This window comes from Anomaloglossus baeobatrachus, chromosome 6 (assembly GCF_048569485.1).
Source record: "Anomaloglossus baeobatrachus isolate aAnoBae1 chromosome 6, aAnoBae1.hap1, whole genome shotgun sequence".
In the NCBI taxonomy this organism is placed as follows: domain Eukaryota; kingdom Metazoa; phylum Chordata; class Amphibia; order Anura; family Aromobatidae; genus Anomaloglossus; species Anomaloglossus baeobatrachus.
The window spans coordinates 324,136,411-324,155,618 of NC_134358.1; positions in this window are offsets into that span (position 1 = coordinate 324,136,411).

Below are 19,208 nucleotides of genomic sequence, written 5' to 3' on the forward strand. Positions count from 1 at the left end.
GGAGCTCCGATGGCTGTGGCAGGAGCCGGTAGGGCCAACATGGGGGCTTTTACTGAGACGGGAGCGGTGTCCACCGGGCAAAGTGATGGTCGGGAGCACTAGCATCTGGTGCCTGGAGGGCTTTGATGGCCCGGTCTTTTAGAACTGCAAAGTTCAGGTCGGTGTGTTCCAGAGACCACAGCCGTAGTTGTTTGCGATTTTCGGCGGACCCCAGCCCCTGCAGGAACTGCTCTACCAGCATCTTGTTACTGTCAGTCTCATTGATGGGGTCCACCCGCCTCAGCGTATGCAAGGGCGTCTGCAGCCGCTAGGCATAGTCTCGGATACTGTCCTGCGGCCGCTGCCGACAATGGTAAAACTGCATCCACAACTCCGCTTCTGTGCGGGTTTCAAAGACGGCCTGGAGCTTGTCAAAAATGGCGGTCACCGAGGCCCGGTCCGCGTCTGCCCAAGTTTCCACCTCATGCTTGGCGGTGTTGGTCAGCTGCCCTAGGACTACCGCTGCACGCTATTTGCCAGTCATGGCGTACAAATATAAGATCGTGCATATTTTCTTTCGAAACACCTGTAAGGCATCAGGCTTCCCATCGTACTGGGGTAACCAAGCAGCACCGAGCACATAGGGCAAGGAGATTAGCATTACCTGGGTGACCCTCAGAGAAGCAGCCTCTCCCACTCCTGCGACTGGAGCGAGCGCCGCCACATTCCCATTATCAGGCGCACATGCGGGCACCACTGCTCCTGCGGCCGGCGCCACTCCGCCATCAGGGTTCGGTGCGGACATCTTCCCGCTATTCCCCCTTGTTTTTTTCACGGCACTCCTCTCTACGGCCGGTAAGTTTCATATTCTGACTTCCGACTTTGCTTTACGTCCGTGTTCCAAGGGGGCGGGGCTTCAGTTCTTGCGCTCTTTTCGCGGGGAAAAAGACTCTGGCGGGAATCTTCGCGCCAATAGATGGTGGCAAGATGGCGGATTTTGAAAATTTTAAAACGGATCACCGCTGACTTCACTTCAAGGCGCACTTCCACGAGGTAAGTGGATGGATAAGTATCCTGTTTGTAACGCCAGAAATCGAGGTGTACCGCCCCATGCTCGGCAGCTGAGCCGCTCGGATCCGGACCTTCAGTGGGTGGCTCGAGGCTCTCCGGACCTGGAGGTCCTGCGGTCACGTCGATCAAAAAGGGGTTTGCGGTTTGGGGACGTATGTGTATGGCCGGAGCCGTGTTTAAGTTCGTGACACCACCCATGGGATGTGGTGAAGGTAGACACCACTGCTGCAGTTACGGAGCGCCCGGGGGAGATGTTGCGCAGCAAGTTGTTAACCCCACCGTGGGCAGGGATGGTGGCCCTGGGACCCGTTGGGGGTGTTTGGTGGTGCAGGGAGACGGGCGGCCAGAGGGCACGATGTACTCACGATTAGTAAACACACGAGTCTCTGGTAAACCAAGGTGATGGTGGTCGGTGCCCGCAGCCGGCTGCAGTCTGGTCCCCCACCCGGTTGGTGGTCTCTGCCTTTCTCCTGCACCTGTTTCTTATGATGGACTACCTGCGCTTGCAACTTCAGGAGTACGATTCCAGCTTTTGGTTGCCTGAGAAGCTCTTTGCCCGCAGACGCTGGCCCGTGGGATCTCTGTGCCGTGGCGCTGGATTTCTATCTCCCTCGTTGGGCTGTTGCCTTCAGTCGGGACTTTGGGTGGGACAGGACCTCTAGTCCTGGCCGCAATCAGTTAATTAGCTAGCCCCCAGTAGCTTCTAGACCTAGCTTCAGGGTCTGAGTACCCCCCTTTGTGGTCTGGTTTTCGGGTCGGTTCCTTGGGTCGGTACCGGCGGGCCACTACCCTGACCCGGTCCACCACGTTTCCACCGAGCCGTCTTCCTGGCTCTTGCAGACAGAGACCTCCATCTGCCTCCTAGCCAGCAGTACCAGGGATCCTACCCTGGCACTGGTTCAGTTTGGGTCTTCCCTTTGCTGGAGCTGCACACAGCTCCAGCCCACACACCTCTCCTCTTGACCTCTAGAATTGAACTTCACGACTACACTAAACTTTCCCGCCCCAGGCTCCTAGGTGGGTGTCTTCCAACCGCCTGGTTCTGCCTCCTGGTGTGTCCATCAAGCTCTGAGGGGGGTGACTAGGGTTTTATATGTTTGTTGTCATCTGGGGCGCGACCTCTTCCGGGATCAGTGGTGAGTCCATGGCGGGATGGGGCACCTTCCGGGTTCTTGTCTGGTGTGGCATGGGTACGGGCACCAGAACGGTGATTGGCTCGCTGCTGGTGGCTTTCTCGGGCTGGTCCTCGCGGGCCGACGGCACCGATGCCGGTGTTGGTGGCAGCGGACGAAGCGGGTAGTTATTCACGGGTGCGGGCGGCAAGGGAGGCAGCGTGGCGGGCAGAGGCAGACCGGGCCCTTCAGCCTGAATGGCCGTTCCCCGAGGGACCTAAGGGCGTGGGTCGCTTACCCGCTCCTTCGATGCTATATTTACTTCACGAATCCTCTCAGCCGCGGCTATCTCCGCCATCTCGGCTGCCCACTGCCTTAGCAGACAGGTCGCCTGGGCCTGGACGTGGCTGCACATCTGCTCCGTCCGGGCTTCCACCCAGCACGCTGTTCCGAGCGCGGGCTCCTGCACCGCGGGCTTGCCAGATGGTGCGGCCATACTGCTCGGCTGGTATCCAGGAACGGGGAATGTGGCAGGGTCCTGGAGTCCCCACCCTTTATCTGCTCAGTCACATGCTGCAGAATCTTCACCCGCCCCCCCTTGGACTTTTGCTGGCACTCCTCTTTCAGGCCTGTAAGTTTCGTTTTGCGACTTCCGGCCTTGCTTTCCGGCCGCTTTCCCATGGGGCGAAGACTCGGCTTCCGCGCCCTTTCTGCGGGGAAGAAGACGCTGGGCTGTAGTTTTTCGCGCCAAAATGGCGACCAAAATGCGACTTCTGAAATTTTGGCAACGGATCACCGCTGACTGTCCAATACAAGGCGCACTTCCACAAGGTAAGTGGATGGGAAAGTTTCCTGTTCGTGACGCCAAGTTTCGGGGTGTGCCGTCCCCGTGCCAGCAGCAGCTGCTGCTCGGATCCGGACCTTCAGGGGTGGTGGCTCGAGGGTCTTCGGACCCGGGGGTCTTGACACGCCGAATAAAATGGGGGATGTAGATGTACGGACTGGGCCATATTGAGTTTGTGACGCCACCCACAGTGTGTGGTGAGGTGGGACACCACCGTTGCTGTTACGGGGCACCCGGGGGAGATGTTGTGCAGCAAGATGTTAACCCCTCCATGGGAAGGGATGGTGGCCCCGGGACCCGTTGGCTCTGGTGCAGGTGAAATGTCGACCACAGAGGGTGCTGGTGTACTCACAGTTAGGAAAACACACAAGTCTCTGGTAAACCAAGATGGTGGTGGCCGGGATCCCCCACCCGGCTGGTGGTCTCTATCCTTGTCCTGCACCTTTTTAGTAGAAAAGACTTCCTTGTATGAAACATACGAGTCCACTCCCGGCTGTGGCCTAAGGAGCGGTGCCCGCAGACGCTGGCCTGTGGGATCTATGGGCCTTGGCGGTGACCTCTTATCCCTAATCAGTGGGCTGTTGTCCTATATGAGGGACTTTGGGTGAGACAGGACCTCTAGTCCTGGCCTGAATCGGTTAATTAACCAGTCCCAGTAGGTTCTGGTTCCTGGCTTCAGGGTCCGAGTACCCCTCTTTGTGCTACGGTTTCCGGGTCGGTTCCCCGTGTCGGTAACTGCGGGCTCCAACCCTGGCCCGGTCCACCTCGGTTCCACCGAGCCATCTTCCCGTCTCCTGTTGATGGAGACCACCGTCTGTCTCCTAGCCAGTGGCACCAGGGATCCTACCCTGGTACCTGTCAGTTTACTAGTTGGCTGTGTGTTTCCTAGTGAGGGAAAGGTGTAATGCGGGGGCCTAACCTGGTTTTCCCAGGGCATTACATGTGCATGGGGTAATAGTGCTTGTCTGGGAGTGGGCCTGACTGCACTCTGTGTGCATGTATGACATGTATGTGCCTCTGTGTCTGTGTATTAGTGTTTGTCTACGAGTGGGCCTGACTGTGCTCTGTGTGCATGTATGACATGTATGTGCCTCTGTGTCTGTGTAATAGTGTTTGTCTATGAGTGGGCCTGACTATGCTCTGTATGCATGTATGACATGTATGTGTCTGTGTATTAGTGCTTGTCTATGAGTGGGCCTGACTGCGCTCTGTGTTCATGTATGACATGTATGTGCCTGTATGTCTGTGTATTAGTGTTTGTTTACGAGTGGGCCTGACTGTGCTCTGTGTGCATGTATGACATGTATGTGCCTCTGTGTCTGTGTATTAGTGTTTGTCTACGAGTGGGCCTCACTGTGCTCTGTGTGCATGTATGACATGTATGTGCCTCTGTGACTGTGTATTAGTGTTTGTCTACGAGTGGGCCTGACTGTGCTCTGTGTGCATGTATGACATGTATGTGCCTCTGTGTCTGTGTATTAGTGATTGTCTATGAGTGGGCCTGACTATGCTCTGTGTGCATGTATGACATGTATGTGTCTGTGTATTAGTGCTTGTCTATGAATGGGCCTGACTGCGCTCTGTGTGCATGTATGACATGTATGTGCCTGTGTGTCTGTGTATTAGTGCTTGTCTATGAGTGGGCCTGACTGCGCTCTGTGTGCATGTGTTGTCGCGGACGGGTGCCGCCTCCGCTGCGGCAATCGGGGCTGCTCAAGTGACGCTCGGGTCCGGGAAACATGTCTGGGGGCTCGAGTGGTGACCGGACCCGGGGCTCGCACAACCGCCCGTCCACACACATAGTGAAAGAGGGGGGGTATTTACAGGGGAGATTGTCTGTGATGCCACCCGTGGGTTGCGGTAATGGGATGGTGGCACCGCCACTGCCTCTCGGGGCCGGCGTCCGGGACCGGTGATGTAGGGGGGCAGCAATATGGTTTCCCCTCCACAGGTAAGGGTTTGTTGTAGTCCCGGGGCCCAGGTGCGGGTAAGGTGCAGGGCTGGGGCGTTGTCAGCTGGTTGCACCGGGTGACACCGGTGTACTCACGATTATGAATAATCCACACAGAGTCCGTACTGTAAACCAAGGCTGGATGCCGGTTGCCTCTGGAGGGGTGTGCTGGTTCCGCACATGGGTTAACAATGTAGGGGCCCTTCCTCCTGCACTTGTGTCTTTTGGTGTGTGGATTAACCTCGCTTGGAATGGGAGAAATCCGCTCCCCTGCAAGTTTGGATGCAGAGAGAGCCGTTGCCCGCAGACGCTGACCCATGGGACTTCAGTGAGTTCTTGGCGGACACAATGTCCCCCGCATTGGGCTGCCGGTCTGCTCTATCTGGGCTTCTTTCCTCTGGAACAAGGCCTGGTACCTTGTCCCGCTGGTCAATTAACAAGGGGCTTGAAGCTTGCCTCGTCCTAGGCTCGATGGGATTAGACTTTTTACGGGTTCCCCACTCCTTGCATCAGGTAAGGTGGGCAAAGACCGCCGAGTGCGGGGCATAGGTATTGGTGCTACCCTAGGTGTATGTCTAGGTGCAGGGTCAGCAGGCCTCTCTGGTTCTGGCTCCTCCGCGGGTTGTGGGAATGTTATGATGGGGACGATCACGGCCCCGTTTTGCATAGCCCAATCTGCTGGGAAGTCACCTAAGACAGTGTGAATCACCTCTCTCCTTCTTTCCGCACCCGGGACTGAAGTGGGCACTTCTTCCACGACCTTCAGGGGTTCTGGGCACCTTTTCAGGTGGTCCCTCGAGACAGTAGCTGTAGTTTTTCCTTGGTCTCGACTGACAAGATACAGTAAGTCTTTTGATTCCTGGGATCAGAGGGTTGTATGACATAGGGGACTTTCTCCCACTGGTCATCCAATTTATGCAGTCTTCTCTTCCTCTTCAGTACCACGTCTCCCGGTACAAAGGGGGCAGCTTTCGCCTGTTTGTTGAAGTGCTACTCTTGCCTTCTCCGGCTTTAGTCAAGATTCTCTTCCACATATTTTTGAATCTGCCAATACTGCATCTGACGTTTGGAATTCCAATCTGTAGTCGGGGACATGGTTTCGGGCACTTCAACATCCATGTCCAGGTCCACTGGTAACCTCCCGGACCTCACACTCATGAGGTAAGCAGGCGTACACTTAGTAGAACTGACTGGAATGTGGTTGTACATATCTACCAGATCGGGTAACTTCTCAGGCCATTGATTCCGCTCTTCAACGGGTAGGGTCTTGAGCAGGTTAAGAACTAGATGGTTCTCACACATCCCATTGGTTTGGGCATAGTAAGGTGTAGTGTGTATCTACCTACATCCATACAGACTGCAAAATTCCTTGAAGATCTCTGCTTCAAAAGGTGGGGCTTTGATCTGTAAGAACCTTCTCCGGATATCCATGCGGTCGTCAGAAGTGCGCTTGGAAAACTATGGCTGCAGTACGGGGTGTTAGGTCTTTAACGGGTACTACAACCATTAACCTTGAGTAGTGGTCCACTATGGTGAGGGTGTATGTGTACCCGCTCCGGCTCGGTGTCAATTTGACATGATCTAGAGTAACGAGTAACAACGGCCGATTGGTGATGATCGGCTGCAACGGGGCTTTCTGGCTGGTACCATCCTTTCTTCTTAGCACACAGGGACCACAGTCCTGACACCATGCTTCAATGGATTCCCTCATTCCAGTCCAGTAGAAGTGCTCTCTTAGCAGCATTTCCAAATTCTCCCAGCCGAAGTGTCCAGCTCCATCATGATAGACTTCCAAGACCACTGGTACATATGCTTGAGGTATGATTATCTGACAGATCCTCTCGTGTGTCTTGGGGTTGATCAGTCCTCAGCACAACCTGCCTCGCTGTAGGTACAACCGGCCCCTCTCTTTCCACAACCTTCGGGCTTCTGCTAGGGCAGTGGGTTCTAATCGGTAACCAGTCTGCGAAATCAGCATCTTGACCAGGCTGACGGCAGGATCTTTATCTTGTGCTTCTCACCAGCCGTGATGGGGTAACGGGTTAAATGTTGCCTCCTGCTGATTGCTGTAGTGCTTGATATTTTCCGACCTGTCAGGTTGATGGAATGCAGGCAACTCAATCTCTTCCAGCTCATCTTCGTCGACTCCATCATCAGGCAGGTGTGGCATCCTAGACAACGCATCATCATTGATGTTCTTCCAACCGGCTCTGTATTGTATGGTGAAGTCATAGTTCACCAGCCGGGCTATCCAGCGCTGCTCTAGGGCACCAAGCTTTGCTGTATCTAAGTGAGTTAATGGATTGTTGTCCGTATATGCAGTGAACTTTGCAGAAGCCAGGTAATGTTTGAACTTCTCTGTCACAGCCCAAACGAGTGCCAGGAACTCCAACTTGAAAGAACTATAATTCTCCGGATTTCTCTCTGTCGGGTGGAGCTTCCTTCCTACTTGCATAAGCTATCACCTTCTCCTTGCCATTCTGCATTTGGGACAAGATGGCCCCTAATCCCACATTGCTGGCGTCTGTATACAATATGAACAGAAGACCGTAGTCGGGGTATGCCAGGATCTCTTCACCAGTCAGGGCTGACTTCATCTGTCGAAAGGACTTTTCCTGCTCCTCACCCCATGGGAATGGGGACCCAGAAGCCTTGCCATGCTGAGTTTGCCCGACTAGGAGGTCCTGCATAGGAGCTGCCATCTTGGTGTATCCCTTGACAAAGCGGCGGTAGTAGCCCATCAAGCCCAAGAACTGTCGCACCTCTTTGATGGTGGTAGGTGTCTTCCAGTTCTGGATGGCAGTTGTCTTCTCCGGATCCGGGGCCACACCCTCTGCGCTCACCACATGCCCAAGGTATTGGACCTTAGGCTTCAGCAAGCGGCACTTGGACGGCTTCAACTTCATTCCATACCTGGAGAGGGCTTCGAAGACTTCTGCTAGGTGTTCTAGGTGATCTTCGTATGTCTTTGAATAGATGATGACGTCATCCAAGTATAACAGTACTGTCTCAAAATTGCGGTGTCCCAAGCAGCACTCCATCAGCCTCTGGAAGGTTCTGGGTACATTGCACAACTCAAAGGGCATGCTGTTGAACTCGCAGAGTCCCATCGGGGTAGCGAAGGTGGTTTTCTCTCGGCCTTCCTCAGCAACGGACACTTGCCAGTAGCCACTAGAGAGATCAAGGGTAGAGAATTAGTTTGCCATTCTCAATGCAGCAAGGGATTCTTCAATACGGGGGAGTGGATACGCGTCCTTATGGGTGATCTGATTGATCTTCCGATAATCCACACAAATCCTCATAGTACCATCCTTCTTTTTTACCAGAACCAGCGGCGCTGCCCAGGGGCTACAGCTATCTCGGATTACCCCTGCCTCCTTCATGTTCCTCAACATGTCTTTGGCACACTGGTAGTGCGCGGGTGGTATCGGCCTATACCTCTCTAAGATGGGTGAATGTGTACCTGTGGGAATGTGGTGTTGGACCCCTTTGATCCTCCCCAAATCTAATGGGTGTTTGCTGAAGACCTATTCATACTCTTGCACTACCCTGTAAACCCCCTGTTTGTGGTGTGAAGGTGTGGACTCAGTGCCTATATGTAGTTCCTGGCACCATTCCCCTGACTGGTTTGGTGAGTCTTCACTGACCGGTGGGGATGTGGGTTTAGTGGATGCTGCTGCGTGGATGGCCTGTGTGTCTACTGTGAACAGCTTGGCAATAGTGGCACATCTAGGTAGCCTAACCTCCTCCTCTCCGCAATTCATCACTCTCATGGGCACTCTTCCCTTCCGGACATCAATCACCCCTTTGGCTGTCAAAACTGTGGGCCAGTGTTCTGAAGGCAGGGGCTCCACCACTGCCTGATAATCCTGTCCTCAAGTACCTACAGCTGCCCTACACCAAATCATCATTTCACTCCAGGGAGGCACTACAAGAGGTGCTGCATCCATCACTCGCACACCGCCAATCTCTCCATCAGACAGGTTCACCTGTTGCCGCTGCAGGACGGTCCGGATCTCATGCTGCAGAGCCCCCTGCCAGCCCACTCCTGCTTTGCAGACAGCTGCTGAAGCAAGAACAACACTTCCCCCATGCAATTCTCAATTACATTTTTCCCTAGGACCATTTTCGGGTTACGGTCACTCGGGTCATTCTGCACCACTATGAGTCCTTGGTGTTCTAACTCCACCCTCCCCACCTTAAGAGTCACTTCCTTAAACCCCACTTGGCTCATAGGGAGTCCATTGGCTGCAATGATAGTCAGGCCAGAATCTGGCGGGGTAAGGTCATTATTAGACCAGTACCACTTGTACAGTACATGAGGTATAGTCGTTACCTGTGAGCCGGTGTCCAGGAGCGTGAATGTCGGGATCCCATCCACAGTGAGGGAGATGATGGGGCGGCCTCCGTCATACCGCTCACGCCAATCAGCTGGGCCTTGTTGGTCTATTCCTGAGGCCCTTGGCCTCAGGAGTGGCCCGTTTAAAGGACATCGATGGGAGTAATGGCAAGTCTGGTTGCACCTGTAACAAACGGGTTGTCCATACCGGTTGTTGTTTTGTCTCTGCATCCAGGGGACCTCTTCATGGCTGTTGGCGAGCTGGATCTTCTCCGGTGGCTTGGGCTTTGGTTTTAGCTGCATGGCCTCGAGGATCCTGGCGACATCTTTGCTCAGCTGCTGAACTTGGGAATTCAGATCACCGGGAACTCATGGGGACTCTGTTGGTACTGCAGATGCTGGTAAAGTCAGTAGCTAGGGCTTCACCAGCAAGTGGGAGGTGCCTGCCGGCCAGGATGATGATGTAGGGTCACCGGCTTCAGGGGCCTGCAGAGCCTTTATGGATCGGTCCTGTAAAACTGCAAAGTCTATGTCCGGATGCTCCAGGGCCCACAGCCGCAGCTGTTTGCGGTCCTCCGCCGACCCCAGCCCCTGCAGGAACTGTTCCACCAGCATTTTGTTACTCTCCGGCTCGATGATCGGATCTACGAGCCTTAAGGGTACTTTACACGCTGCGATCTCGCAAGCGATCGTACCCGCCCCTGTTGGTTGTGCGACATGGGCAAATCGTTGCCCGTGCCGCACAACCTTGCTTACCCCCGTCAGACGCACTTACCTGCCCTGCGACGTCGCTCAGGCCGGCGATCCGCCTCCTTTCTAAGGGGGCAGTTAGTGCGGCGTCATAGCGATGTCACACGGCAGGCGTCCAATAGAAGCGGAGGGGCGGAGATGAGCGGGACGTAGCATCTCACCCACCTCCTTCCTACCGCATTGCCGGTGGAGGCAGGTAAGGAGATGTTCGTCGTTCCTGCAGTGTCACACACAGCGATGTGTGGTGCCGCAGGAACGAGGAACAACATCGTTAATAATCAGAGAACGATTTTTAATTTCAGGACGACCTCTCCGCGGCAAACGATTTTGACCGCTTTTGCGATCATTTAAAGTCGCTCGTACTTGTCACACACTGCGATATCGTAATGACACCGGATGTGCGTCACAAACACCGTGACCCCGACGATAATTCATTAACGATATCGCAGCGTGTAAAGCCCCCTTTAGGGTACGCAGAGCCGTCTTTAACCTCAGGGTGTAGTCACGGATGCTGTCCTGAGGACGCTGTTTGCAGTTGTAAAAGTTCATTCAAAGCTCCGCCTCTGTACGGGTTTCGAAGGCAACTTATAGCTTATCAAATATGGTGGGTATGGAGGCCTGATCCTCATTAGTCCATGTCTCAACCTCCTGCTCTGCTGCACCTGTCAGCTGTTCGAGCACCACGGACGAACGCTGCCAGCCGGTCATTGCATACATGTCGAGGACAGTATATATCTTTTTCTTGAATACCTGCAGGGCATCAGGTCGGCCATCATACTGGGGCAGCCAGGCGGCACCGGGCACATAAGGCAAAGTAATCGGCATGACTTGCGTGACCACCGGGATCGCGGGGCCCGCCACTCCTGCGACCGGAGCGGGGCCTGCTGCATCTCCGTCATCCTGTACGGCAGCGGGAGCCGCTGCTCCACCATCACTAACGGGCGCCGACATCTTTCCATTCTTTCCCCCTTGGTTTTCAACAGCAGTCTCGCCAGACCCACTGTCCTTTGCGACTTCCGACTTTGGGAGTCACTGGGTTCCACCCGTGTTCTTAGGGGCGGGGCTTTGGCTTTGCGCCTTTTTCGGGGAAGACGATGACGTTGTTGTTGTTTAGGCGCCAAAGATGGCAGGCAAGATGGTGGCAGTTCAAGATTTTGGAGCGTTTCACGGTTTTCAAAGCAAGGCGCACGGCATCTACCGATGGTGTAAGAATCCTATTCGTGACGCCAGGTGCTGTGTTGTCGCGGACGAGTGCCGCCTCCGCTGCGGCAACCGGGGCTGCTCGAGTGACGCTCGGGTCCGGGATCGTGTCTGGGGGCTCGAGTGGTGACCGGACCCGGGGCTCGCACAACCGCCCATCCACGTACACAGTGAAAGATGGGAAGGGGTATTTACAGGGCAGATTGTCTGTGACGCCACCCATGGGTTGCGGTGATGGGATGGTGGCACCGCCACTGCCTTTCGGGGCCGGCGTCCGGGACCGGTGATGTAGGGGGGCAGCAAGATAGTTCCCCCACCATAGGTAGGGGTTTGTTGTAGTCCCGGGGCCCAGGTGCGGGTAAGGTGCAGGGCTGGGGCGTTGTTGGCAGGTTGGACCGGGTGACACCGGTGTACTCACGATTATGAATAATCCACACAGAGTCCGTACTGTAAACCAAGGCCGGATGCCGGTTGCCTCTGGAGGGGTGTGCTGGTCCCGCATACGGGTTAACAATGTAGGGGCCCTTCCTCCTGCACTTGTGTATTTTGGTGTGTGGATTAACCTTGCTTGGAACGGGAGAAATCCGCTCCCCTGCAGGTTTGGATGCAGAGAGAGCCGTTGCCCACAGACGCTGACCCATGGGACTTCAGTGAGTTCTTGGCGGACACAATGTCCCCCGCATTGGGCTGCCGGTCTGCTCTATCTGGGCTTCTTTCCTCTGGAACAAGGCCTGGTACCTTGTCCCGCTGGTCAATTAACAAGGGGCTTGAAGCTTGCCTCGTCCTAGGGTCCAGATACCCCACCCGTGCTCGGTCTCTGGACCGGATTCCCTCCGTCGGTACCGGCGGGCTACGACCCTGCCCAGTCCACTTCGGGTCTCCCGCGACCGAGTCGCCATCTCCTGTAGCCCTACAGAGCTGTCTGCCACCTAGTCGGTCCTCCCATGGTCCCAGGGCTCAAACCCCGACCACACTGCACTCCGACTTCCACTGGAGAACTAACTGGTCCCCGCCCCGTCACCTCAAGACCCCTAGGTGGGCGTTCCCATCCGCCTGGTCCCGCCCACTGGTGTGTCCAGTGTGTCATGGGGGGACGACTAGGATTTCTGGCTGATGTTCCCCTGTGTGGGATGCATGGTGTAAATTCCCAAGGAGGAGGTGATTCCTGTACCACTGGTGGGGGGTACAGTCATCTGTGACTACCTGGTTTTGCCAGGGTGTCACACATGTATGACATGTATGTGTCTGTGTATTATTGCTTGTCTGTGAGTGGGCGTGACTGCACTCTGTGTGTGTGACGCCCTGGACCCCAGGGGTCACAGGTAATTACATCAATCACATACACACACACCCCATCCCCTGTGAGGTCACACACATGTCACCCGAAAGGGAGACCTGATGCCTCTCTCATGGCTAGTAGAGCACACCAGGTGGGCGGAGTCAGGCGGAAAGGCACGCCCACCGAGGAGACTACTGTCCTGGGGCAGGAAGTTCAAACAGAGTAGTTTTGGAGTTGACAGTGAGTGGTAGAGGAGTAGCTGTTAGGGACCTGGATAGGAGCCTGGGCCCCTTGGAGAATGTCAGGCAGGCAGACGGTGGTGGCCGTCTGCAGGAGTACTGGTACAGCAACCGGTGGAACCGTACGGACCGGGCCTGGGTTGGAGCCTGCCGGTCCCGAACCGGGGATTCAACCGTGTACCGGAGCACCAATAGGAGGGTACTCAGACCCCGTCCTAGCTTAGAAGCCACTGAGTATAGGCAAATTGACTGATTGCTGGCCGGACCTCACAGGTTCATCCACACCCAAAGTCCCGAAAGAAGGCAAAAGCCCACAGAGACCGGGTGAGCGCCACCGCCAAGGGCCAAACACCCGACGGGCCAGTGCCTGCGGACAACCGAGGGCTCCTCCGGCAGCTCAATGCCGGGGAGCGGGCCACCACTGCTTAGGCAGGGGGGGGCCGAAACACAAACATACAGAGGTGCACGGGAAAAGGGGCCACCATCAACCCCACAGAGGACATCAGCAGCCGGCCGCGAGGACCGACCACTACCAAACTTTGGTTTACCAGTGACTCTGAGTGTGAATTAATCGTGAGTACACCAGTGCCATCCGGGCACGATGCTACACCGCGGCACGGCGCCCTGCACCCCGACGACAACAACATCCCCGCTTCCAGTCCCCCACCGGAGCCCCGGGACACACCGCCCCTACCCACGGAGGGGCTAACATCTCAGCTGCGGCCGCAACACCGATCCCGGACGAGCCCGCCATCACTCCAGCCACAGCGGTGGTGCATCATCCGTCACCACGACCTGTGGGTGGCGTCACGACCCGTTACACCACAATCACCACCACCCCCACCGCCTTCCCTTAACAAGAGCGACGTGGCCCCCGGTCCGGAGGCGCTCGCGCCACCAAGAACCCGAGCCCAGAACTCGAGCGGCTCGGCCCAAGCAAGCGGAGGAAGCGGCCGGGCCCCTCTCAGGGCGGTACATGTGCATGTATGACATGTATGTTATGTATGTGCCTTTGTGTCTGTGTATTAGTGCTTGTCTATGAGTGGGCCTGACTGTGCTCTGTGTGCATGTATAACATGTAGGTGCCGCTGTGTCTGTGTATTAGTGCTTGTCTATGAGTGGGCCTGACTGTGATCTGTGTGCATGTATGACATGTATGTGCCTCTTTGTCTGTGTATTATTATTATTATTATTTATTTATAGAGCACCATTGATTCCATGGTGCTGTACATGAGAAGGGGGTTACATACAGAATACATATACAAGTTTCAATACACAGACTAATACAGAGGGACGAGGGCCCTGCCCTTGCAGATTTACATTCTAAAGGATTTTGGGGAGGAGACAGTATTTGGGGTGTAGGTTGGGCAGCAGCTCCTCACAGTGGTGGGGAAGCAGCGCCGCATGGTGGTGGGGCGGCAGCTCTGCACGGTGGTGGGGCAGTGGGGTCATTGAAGGTTATAGGCATATCTGAACAGATGAGTTTTCAAGTTCCGTTTGAAGTTTGCAAGTGTGGCAGATAGTCTGACGTGTTGAGGCAGCGAGTTCCAGTAGACTGGGGATGCTCGGGAGAAGTCTTGGAGTCGGTTGCATGAGGAGCGAATGAGAGAGGAGGAGAGAAGGAGATCTTGGGAGGACCTGAGATTACATTTTGGAGTGTAGCGAGAGATTAAATCAGAGATATACAGAGGAGACAGATTATGGATGGCTTTGTAGGTCAGTGTAAAGCCCGCTTTACACGCTGCAATGTATCTTACAATGTGTCGGCAGGGTCACGTCGTAAGTGACGCACATCCGGCATTGTAAGTACCTTGCAGTGTGTGACAGGTATGTGAGATTGCGATTGAACGTTAAAACGTTCATCGCATACACATCGTACCTGTCTCTAGAATTGCACGTTAGATTGTTCATCGTACCCGGGGTAGCACACATTGCAGTGTGTGACACCCGGGAACAATGAACAGATCTTACCAGCGTCCTGCGGCTCCCGGCCCACAATGCGGAAGGAAAGAGGTGGGCGGGATGTTTATGTCCCGCTTAGCTCCGCCCCTCCGCTTCTATTGGCCGTCTGCCGTGTGACGTCGCTGTGACGCCGAACGTCCCTCCCACTCCAGGAAGTGGACGTTCGCCGCCCACAGCGAGGTCGTATGGACGAGTAAGTACGTGTGAAGGGGGTTACTCGTATGTGCGGCACGTTCAACAAATTGAACGTGCCACACATACGATGGGGGCGTTGGAAATCGCATACGAAATCTTATATATATATAGTTTGAATTGGATATGATGGAATATTGGGAGCCAATGGAGGGATTTGCAGAGAGGAGAAACGGGGTGGTATTGATGAGAGAGGTGGATCATTCGGGCAGCAGAATTAAGGATGGACTGGAGAGGGGCGGGCGTGTAAGCAGGGAGACCACAGAGGAGGGTGTTGCAGTAGTCGAGGCAGGAGATTATGAGAGCATGCACTAGCATTTTTGTAGATTGAGAATTGAGGAAAGGGCGGATTCTGGAAATAGGTTTGAGTTGAAGTCGGAAGGAGGTGGTGAGGGATTGGATGTATGGTATGAAGGACAAGGCAGAGTCAAAGGTCACTCCGAGGCACCGAACTTTGGGTGCTGGGGAGAGCGTGATGTTATTTATTGTAATAGGTAGATCAGGTAGAGAGTTTAAGTGAGATGGAGGAAAGATGATCAGTTCAGTTTTGGCCACATTGAGCTTTAGGAAGCGAGAGGAAAAGAAGGAAGATATATCCGATAGGCACTCTGGGATTATTAGTATTTGTCTATGAGTGGGCCTGACTGTGCTCTGTGTGCATGTATGACATGTATGTGTCTGTTTATTAGTGCTTGTCTATGAATGGGCCTGACTGCGCTCTGTGTGCATATATGACAGGTATATGTCTGTGTATTAGTGATTGTCTATGAGTGGGCCTGACTGTGCTCTGTGTGCATGTAAGACATGTATGTGCCTGGGTGTCTGTGTATTAGTGCTTGTGTATGAGTGGGCCTGACTGTGCTATGTGTGCATGTATGACATTTATTTGTCTGTGTATTAGTGCTTGTCTGTGAGTGGGCCTGACTGCGCTCTGTGTGCATCTATGACAAAAAATAAAACTTGATAAACAGCTGAAAATGCCTGAGCCATAATTAAAGACGTGCTTCATACTGGTGAATAACCAGGTGGAGGAAACGAAAAAAGCGCCAGCATATCTATATATAGAGCACACCACTAATAAATGACAATGAAAAAACTTTATTAAACGCCACACGTGTTACAAGTATACAAATAAAACCATTTAAAACTACGGGGTATGAAACCCCAATAAGACCATCAGTCACCCAGCTACAATATAAACAATGTGAAAAACTGGAACCCCAGAAAAGTCAATAATGCTGCATAATAAAGAATGGAAAAATAAAGGCATAAATAGTGTGTAAGGCGCGTACAAATACTGGTTTTGTTTGTTTATTTGTATACTTTTAACATGTGTGGTGTTTAATAAAGTTTTTTCATAGTCATTTATTAGTGTTCTCTATATACAGTATACAGTTCTGGCAAAAATTAAAAGACCACTGCAAAATGTTCAGTTTTTCTCATTTTTCTCTTCATATTTTTTAGTAAAATGTAAATTGTTCTTTTATTCTATAAAACTACTGACAACGTCTCCGAATTTGGTTTTTATTCATAATCATTATTGTAGTATTATTCGGTCACTATGTGGTCTGGTCATGGGGTGTTGGTATTTGACTCTTGTATGTGGTTGTATTCGGTCACTATGTGGTGGTAATATGTGGTCCGGTCATGCTATGGTGGTATTTCTCCCTTGTATGTGGTATTATTCGGTCACTATGTGGTCTGGTCACAGTGTGGGGGTGTTTCTACCTTCAAGACAAAACAATCACTGATCTGGGGGAAACCAGCCAGAAAACACTGCCGGCAGCCAGCGAGGGTGCGCAACACAGTGAAATCCTAGAGCCACTCCTTGGCTAGGTCCTTACCGGAGGGATATCTGGCTATTTTCTGTGTCGAGACTCCTAACAGAGGCTCCATGGACCTTTTCGATTTGGGTATTTCTCCCTTGTATGTTGGTCTATTCAGACACTATGTGGTGGTAGTATGTTGTCTGGTCATGGAATGGTGGTATTTCTCCCTTATATGTGGTTGTATTGGTTTTGGTACGGTGGATTGTCTTGTGTATGGAGGTCACATGTTCTCTCTATCAATTAGGGAAGATTATAGGAGCAGCTGCAGTGTTCTGTGTTCACCTGTGGAGGAGACTTGTGGATCTGCAGGTCAGGACTCACTGTTTCCAAGACGCAGTGAGTCGTGATCATGGGTACGTACCCTGAAGGACATAACGACTAACGGGTATTTGCATATAGCTGTAGGGTGGGCCCCTAGAGTCAATTCCCTTGGTGGGCCCCAGACACTCCAGTCCGACCCTGAAGCAGTACCACTAGCATTTTGGGCTGCTTGCCACAAAGTACTCACTGGTACTTTTTCCACAAAATTTTTGGGGTCAGACTTTGCTTGGCTTGAGCCATCAACATTTGCAAATATGTCACCAAAACCCAAAATGACAAAAAAAGACAGTTGTTAAGGGACAGGGACGTGGGCCTGGTGTTGTCAGTGGTGGGCGTCAAGCCACTGAGTCTGTGTCAGGTCAGAAGAAGCTTGATGCATCCACTGTCAGTTTTCTCAGTCTGGAACGTACACGTGTATGTAAGCCAGAAGAACGACAGTACATTCTGTCTTGAATGGCAGACAAGGCCTCTTCGCATTTCTCAAGGAGCAACAAATCCTCCCAGATCACACAGTCTACTGTGGATACACAGAAGGCTGGCCCATCCAATCCTCAACCTGATCCTCCTTCCTCCCCCATCATCAGTCCCAGGAAACATATGACCCCAAGCTTGGCCACTCTGAGGATCTGTTTTGTACATATCATTTGGTTGGTTCTGTACTCTCACCGTGCAGCTTTGAAGAGGGACATGAGGAGGTGGTGTGCGTTAATGCACAAGTATTTGAGGATCTATGGCCAGAAGAAAGCCGCTGTCCAGAATTTTTTTTCTGAAAGTCCTTCAGAGAAAAACATTATAATCTTTAGCATTTGCCATACAGAGCTGACCAGAGGCCAGGGAAAAGGAAACCTGAGCACTACCAGTATGCAGAACCATCTGGCAGCCAAGCACCCCAGTAGGTGGGCAGAACACCTTGGTACCAAAATTGTGTCTGCAGGTCAAAGCACTGCCATGTCGTCTGTGCTATGTCCTTCGTAATCTGCTGTCCAGGAAAGATTAATGGAGAAAGACACAAACACCAATTCCAAGAGAGGTGGGGGGGTTGTGCACAAACTGAGCCATTTTCAATAAAGCAGCACACCAGCAAGGGCTATCTGCGCTTGTAACAATGCCAAGGAAGGAGAAGTTGCACAACATGGTACTTAAGGGATACTTAAGTGACCATACCTGTGTCCTTTCTGACACTTCATTTCCCTTTGATTATCAGGTGGCCAAGCTGAACACTTGGCTCAACCTCTCCTTGTAAACCTTGGAGGTGCTGACCTGCATGGCTCCTAGTGTGATGTCAGAGCGTGTTTTCAGTTCTGCTAGGACAATCATCACTGATAGGCGCTCACACCTCTCCACAGAAAATGCAGACAGACTTACTCTGATTAAATTCAACAAGGACTGGATTTCTCCACAGTTTGTAATCTCTCCAGATGAGAGCAAGCTAAACTAAATTTCCCCAAAATGTTGATTTAGACTACTGCAGTTAACATCCACCATTCCAATATAAAGCCGTTTCCTGCTTGCATCAACCATGACTCAGCCCCTGGGGCACATTTTTGGAAACACTATGCACATTGTGTAGTGGTGGACAAACCAGGACAGTACTCCTACTCCAGCCTGACTACTATTTGTCATTGGAGGCCCTTGTGATGGTGACCCCCTGCGTCAATCATGACTCAGGCATAGGGCTAATTTTTGGATACAATCCACATTGTGCATTGGACAAACCAGCACAGTAGTCCTACCAAACTAATATTTATCATTGGAAACCCTTGTCACAGATTGCATCACATTATGACTGAGATAGGGGATACAAATTAGATAGAAATAGACTGTCAGTCACCAAAGCTGGCAAAAAAACATCCCTGAGTTGTTCCACATTATAACTGAGAAAAGTGATACATATTCAATAGAAATCTACTTTAAGTCATTATAGCTGGCCAAAAAACATCCCTGGGTTGTCCCACATTGTGACTGAGATAGGGGACACATATTCGATGGAAATCTACTGTCAGTCCCCATAGCTGGCAAAAAACATGCCTGGGTTGTCCCACATTGAGACTGAGATAGGGGATACAAATTCAATAGAAATCTACTGTCAGTCACCATAGGTGACAAAAAGCATGCCTGGGTTGTCCCACATTGTGACTGA